Genomic DNA, 6015 nt, shown 5'->3' on the forward strand with positions numbered 1-6015 from the left:
GTACGTGACCAAGCTGGCATAGGACCCACGGGCTGAACTGCTATAAAAGGTTCGTTCCGACAAAGAGCGGAGCTCTCTCTCCCCCGGTGGGCTCTCCCCGTCAGGGGTTTACCCCTGCAGGCTACTGCCCGTGGGTTGAGGACGCCGATTAGACAAAGATAGATTTCATTCTTTCTGAGATTAACCCAAGGTCCCTTTAAGATAAATTTCTAGAGTCTGCGAATTGGACTTAGTCAAATTTTAAGACAGGCTAGGGGATGCAGACCTCGGTGCAGGAGAGAGGAGCCATTTGTAGGGCGTCGTCATCTCCCTTCTTTAGGCCAGCCTGTTCTTTTAAACAGAATTTGGATTTTTGGAACAAGAAGAACTGATCACTGGACTCTTCCACCAAACAGCATTTTAGACCTCTAGCCTCTTAGCCTTTTTTACTATATTTTTGAGTTTTCAATCGAGAGAACTTCGAGACGGAAACATTTTTGCTCTATTGTGATTGATGAGTGGAATTTTGGATGTGACGTCATGATGGCGCCGCGTATGGCCGCCACGGTGAGTCGCTCTGTTTCTTTGTCTTATTTTGTGTTTTCTGTGTCCTCTGCTGTCCATCCCGGATCACTTTTACCAGAGAAGCGCTGTTAAATATCGGCCATTGTGCTTCTGGTATTTTCTCTCCTGTTCTCTCTGATCCAGACTGTTTGACGGAGATTTTAGTCACTGCTATACAAGCTAGCAGAATGAAGACGACGCGGAATACGAGCTGGAGCCCTCGTAAAGCTGAGGCAGAGAGGGTTCCGTTCTGCCCTACCATCAATTCATCTGGCGAACGTCCGCTCCCTGGCGAACAAGATGGACGAACTAGTGCTCTTCACTTCAAGGAACACGGACTTCAGCAGATCCGCCGCTCTGTGTTTTGTTGAAATGTGGCTTAACGGACGCACCCCCACCACGCCGTGGAGTTAGCTGGGTTTCGGCTGATGCGTGCAGATCGTAGCGCGGAGGTCACCGGAAAATCAAAGGGAGGTGGTTTCTGTTTCTATATTAATGAACATTGGTGTACTGATGTCACGGTGTTGAAAGAGTCTTGCAGCCCTCTCCTAGAAACACTTTTCATAAACTGCCGGACGTTCTATTCACCATGGGTGTTCTCCTCGATCAGCATGGCGGCTGTTTACATTCCACCACACACATGTGCGAGTGAAGCCACGCAGATGCTGGCTGACCAGGTGACAGACATGGAGAAACTTCTACCAGATTCACTAATCATTGTTCTGGGTGATCTTAACAAGGCGAACCTCGCACACGAACTCCCCAGATACAGACAGCACATAACATGTCCCACCAGAGGGGCACAGACATTGGACCACTGATACAACGTAATTAAGGATGCATACCACTCTGTGGCTCGTGCAGCTTTAGGACTCTCGGACCACTGTCTAGTCCATCTGATTCCGGTCTACAGGCAGAAACTAAAAACTTCTAGGCCTGTGGTGAGGACAGTGAGAAAGGGGACAGTGGAGTTAAGGCAGGTCCTCCAAGCCTGCTCTGACTGCACCGATCGGGGAGTTTTTGAAGCTGCAACTTCAGACCTGCATGAACTCATTGACTGTCACATCATACATCAGTTTTTGTAAGGATCTGTGTGTGCAGACTAAGACCTTCTGCACGTACAACAACGGGAGGCTGCGCAAAGTCAAGGAGGAGGCCTACAGGAGCGGCGACCAGAACCTGTTCAAGCAGACCTGAAATACACTGAACCGAGAGGTCAGGAAAGCCAGGAGGTGTTACGGGGAGAGCCTGGAGAGACACCTCTCTGCCAATCCTGATCCCTCAACAGTATGTAAAGGTCTGCAGAGCATCACAGGCTTCAAGAAACGAACCCCCCGTCCTGTGGAGAGCCCAAGGCTTGCAAACCAGCTAAACAGGTTCTACTGCAGGTTTGATCGGTCCTCCCACACAAAAGGGCCTCCTGCAGCACAATCAACATACTCACTTCCCCCCACAACCGCTCTGTCCACACCTCCATCACCGTTGTCACCTACTCTCTCTCTTGCAGACGCCGCATCTGCACTCCAGATCTGCGAGGAGGAAGTGCGCCAGATGTTCCGGAGACAAAAGATCAGGAAGGCACCGGGCCCAGACGGCATGTCACCTTCCTGCTTGAAAGTCTGTGCTGAACAGCTGGCACCCACCTTTGCACGGATCTTCAACCATTCCCTGGAGCTGCGTGAGGTGCCCTCGTGCTTCGAGAGCTCCACCATTGTTCCGGTGGCCAAGAAGCCCGCCATCACAGGTTCGAATGACTATAGACTTGTCGCTCTGACATCTGTGGTCATGAAATCTTTTGAGAGGTTAGTGCTGAACCACCTGAAGGATGTCACGGGCCCCCTGCTTGACCCCCTCCAGTTTGCCTACCGGGCAAACAGGTCGGTGGATGATGCGGTCAACATGGGACTGCACTACTTCCTGCACCACCTGGACACCCCAGGATTGTACGCCAGGATCCTGTTTGTGGACTTCAGCTCGGCGTTCAACATCATCGCTCCTGACATCCTCCAACAGAAGCTCATCCAGCTCGCGGTGCCTGCCTCTACCTGTCAGTGGATCACCAGCTTCCTGACCAACAGGAGACAGCGTGTGAGGCTGGGGAGCATCACATCTGACACCCGGACCATCAATACAGGCGCCCCTCAGGGGGTTGTCCTCTCCCCACTGCTCTTCTCTCTCTACACCGACAATTTCTCCTCAGGTGACTCTCCTGTGAAGCTCCTGAAGGACGCAGACGACACCACTCTCATCGGACTGATCCGGGACGGTGATGAGACTGCGTACAGACAGGAGGTGGAGCGGCTGGTCCACTGGTGCAGACAAAACCACCTGGAGCTGAACCCGCTCAAGACCGTGGAGATGACAGTGGACTTCAGGCGAGACCCTTCACCACTTTCACCCTTCACCACTTTCACCCCTCACATCTGCAGTAATACTATTCTCTCCACAGACACCTTCAAGTTCCTTGGAACCACAATCTCTCGGGACCTGAAATGGACGGGCCACATAGACTCTGTCCGGAAGAAGGCCCAGCAGAGGCTGTACTTCCTGAGACAGCTCAAGAAGTTCAACCTGCCGCGGGAGCTGTTTAAGACCTTCTACACTGCCACCATCCAGTCTGTCCTCTGCACCTCCATCACTGTCTGGTTTGGATCGGTATCCAAACAAGACAAGCACAGACTGCAATGGACAATCAGGACTGCAGAAAAGATAATTGGGATCAACCTCCCATCTATCCAAGACTTGTACCTGTCCAGGACCAGGAAACATGTAACATCTCTACAGACCCCTCTCACCCAGGTTGCAGTCTGTTTGAACTACTTCCCTCTGGACGGCGTTATAGAGCTCTGTACGCTAAAACCAGCAGACACAGAGGAAGCTTCGCCCTCCAGGCTGTTGCTCTGATGAATTCACACCACTCTTAGAGTCTCAGAGTCACTGCTGTGCAATAACATCCTGGTACCCACACCCTACACTATTTGTACTATGTGTCCTCTCTTCATCCATTGCAGCCTGGTCATCCTGGAAGAGGGATCCTCCCATCTGTAGTCTCTTCTCAAGGTTTCTCATTTCCCCTAGTTGGAGTTTTTCCTTGCCCTCCTGGGATGTCTGAGAATATTTGTCATTTTTCACACGTCCTGAGTGTTGTTACTCACCTAAATGTTGAACAGAGGCTGTGATGTACCGAAGTCAAATTCCTTTTTTGGCACGCCAAAAACATGGCGAATAAACATTCTTGAATCTTTAATCTTAAATCTTGAATTATTGTTGGTTGTTCGAACAATTGAGACTTGTAATTATTTTTCTTCCTTATTCATTAAATTTCTACTTTAATAATAATAATAATAATAATACATTTTATTTGTAAGGCACCTTTCTGGTCACTCAAGGTCGCTTTATAATCATTTAATTTCAAATAATGATTATTTTGATGCTTTATATCTCTTTTGTTTCTCTATCATAGTCATACTGTAAACCGTTCTGTTCTTTTTAAAGTGACGGCAGCTTTAATGCTTGACATCAGGAAGTCTCAGATCTGGTTCCAAATAGTTATCTTAAACTCAGCTAGCGTGGGTGCACGCTTGTGGGAATAAACGAGTCCCCACGGTCTTAACAAAGACAGCTAAATCTATTCCGAGCGGTTAACAAGAGCCTCAAATCTTATAGGAAAGAGAGCCGCTGAAACGGCCGCGATCAATTTGATCCCGGGTCTCGACCAAGTAATTACTCAACACCAGGGTGTTTTTGATTTGAGAGGGACTGGCGTCCGGAAATGACGGAATTAATCTACCAATAGATTGGTTACTTGAACAGCGGTTAGACTCGGAACGAAGCTTCTTTCCGTGCCGGTTACTTACATTTGATAAGTGCACAATTTGACATGTGGCGCCTAACGTTACATAAACATTAAAGGAAGGGTGCATGTGGTGCCCAACATTTAATGGCTACGATTGATTAATTGCGAATTAAATTGCAATGTCGGATTTCATTCGTGGCTCAGAACCTGAGTGGAGTTTTTCTAGGTTTTTTTTCCCAAAACCTGTTAGAATTCCACTCTCTGATATCATGTCAGACGGCCTTGAGTTGGCATGAAAACAGTCTCTTTAAGAAATAGAGTTTTCTTGAAAAGAATCTTTTGTTAGACAGGCCTACGGTGGTCTGAGGGATAGTACTGTTGTGTGTAATTGACTAGTACCACTCATAATGTGATTTAGTAGTTTTCAAATGTACCTGTTGATTTTTCTAGCGCTGAGAATAGCAATTTGTGTTTAGCGGAGGAAGCACGAGAGCTTGCTTTCGCGAGTGTGCTAATACTTGGGGACTTTTAGTTTTTTTGCGTGATGAAGCAGAGAGAGCTTCACAGTCAGAGCCTGAATTTGCAAAAGAGGAGATCAGAGCGGGAGGCAGCTGCGCGCCTGACCCCGGAGGTCATCTCATCCGGTCGAGGCCCATGCGCTGTCCGTTGAAGGAGCAGCCGCTGAAGTTTTGAATTATTTGTCCAAAGACGAATGCCAGGGCATAGTTTTGGTTTTAATAATCTTCCTAATGACGACATTGGCTCAGAATGATCCTTGCACGTTTTTTTTGTTTGTAGTTCTTGACGGCTGCCGGTCCGCTGTGGACTGCGGTTTGCCGTAGGAGCACATCCTCCTCAGAGTGTCCTTTGAGGGAGGAAGTTTGGAAGGCTGCGCATTAAGAGGAGTCCCACCGTTGAGGGCATCAACAAAGCGAGGCGTAGAAACTCGAGTTGGTGGTCCTGTGAGTAGAGGCGACGCGAAAAGCGCCGTAGAGTAATTAGGAGCTGTGAGTATGTCCCTGAGCCCGATTCGCTAAGGGGAGGCTTCGGAAAAATGACAGCTCCGACCTACGACTAAGCATATATTGCTATTCAGAAGACAATGCCTAGCAGTAGTAGGGAAGCTGACCGGAGGGGTCTGACCCTGAGTTGTTAGAACAACGTAAGTTATCAGTTTGTATAATACCTGAATGGAGACGGCTTGGAAGAGCTGGCCTCTGTTGTTGAACAAGCATGTGAGCGGCGCCTCGTTGCAGCGAGAGTGTCGCTTTTTGGAAGGAATGAGGAGCATAGCGGAGAAAAAAACTAAAAAGGGAGAACGGAGCCGTCTGTTTTTTCGGTGGGGGCCGAGTGGAAATTAAAGGGATGGTCTGTGTTTCCCGGTGAATGTTTACAGCGAGGAAGTCCCCTGAGAGGGAAATTTAGGGACACTGCTCATTAGCGGATGAGTAAAAATGATTTAAGAATGCTTAGATTGCATTTTGGTGTGCCAGCTGGTAGGAGTTATTTGCATCGGACGCAAAAGGGCAAGAGATTGTTGGATTTTGTCCACAATTTAGGGAGCGCGTCATCTGCGCCTCACGGCAAAAGCCATTGCCAATCACCTGTTATCCAATTTACTCTGCGTCCTCGTTTGATTTCTTCAGATTTAGGAAAATGCTAAGACACTGAAGCAG

The sequence above is a fragment of the Syngnathus scovelli genome, chromosome 21 (assembly GCF_024217435.2).
Source record: "Syngnathus scovelli strain Florida chromosome 21, RoL_Ssco_1.2, whole genome shotgun sequence".
Lineage (NCBI taxonomy): Eukaryota > Metazoa > Chordata > Actinopteri > Syngnathiformes > Syngnathidae > Syngnathus > Syngnathus scovelli.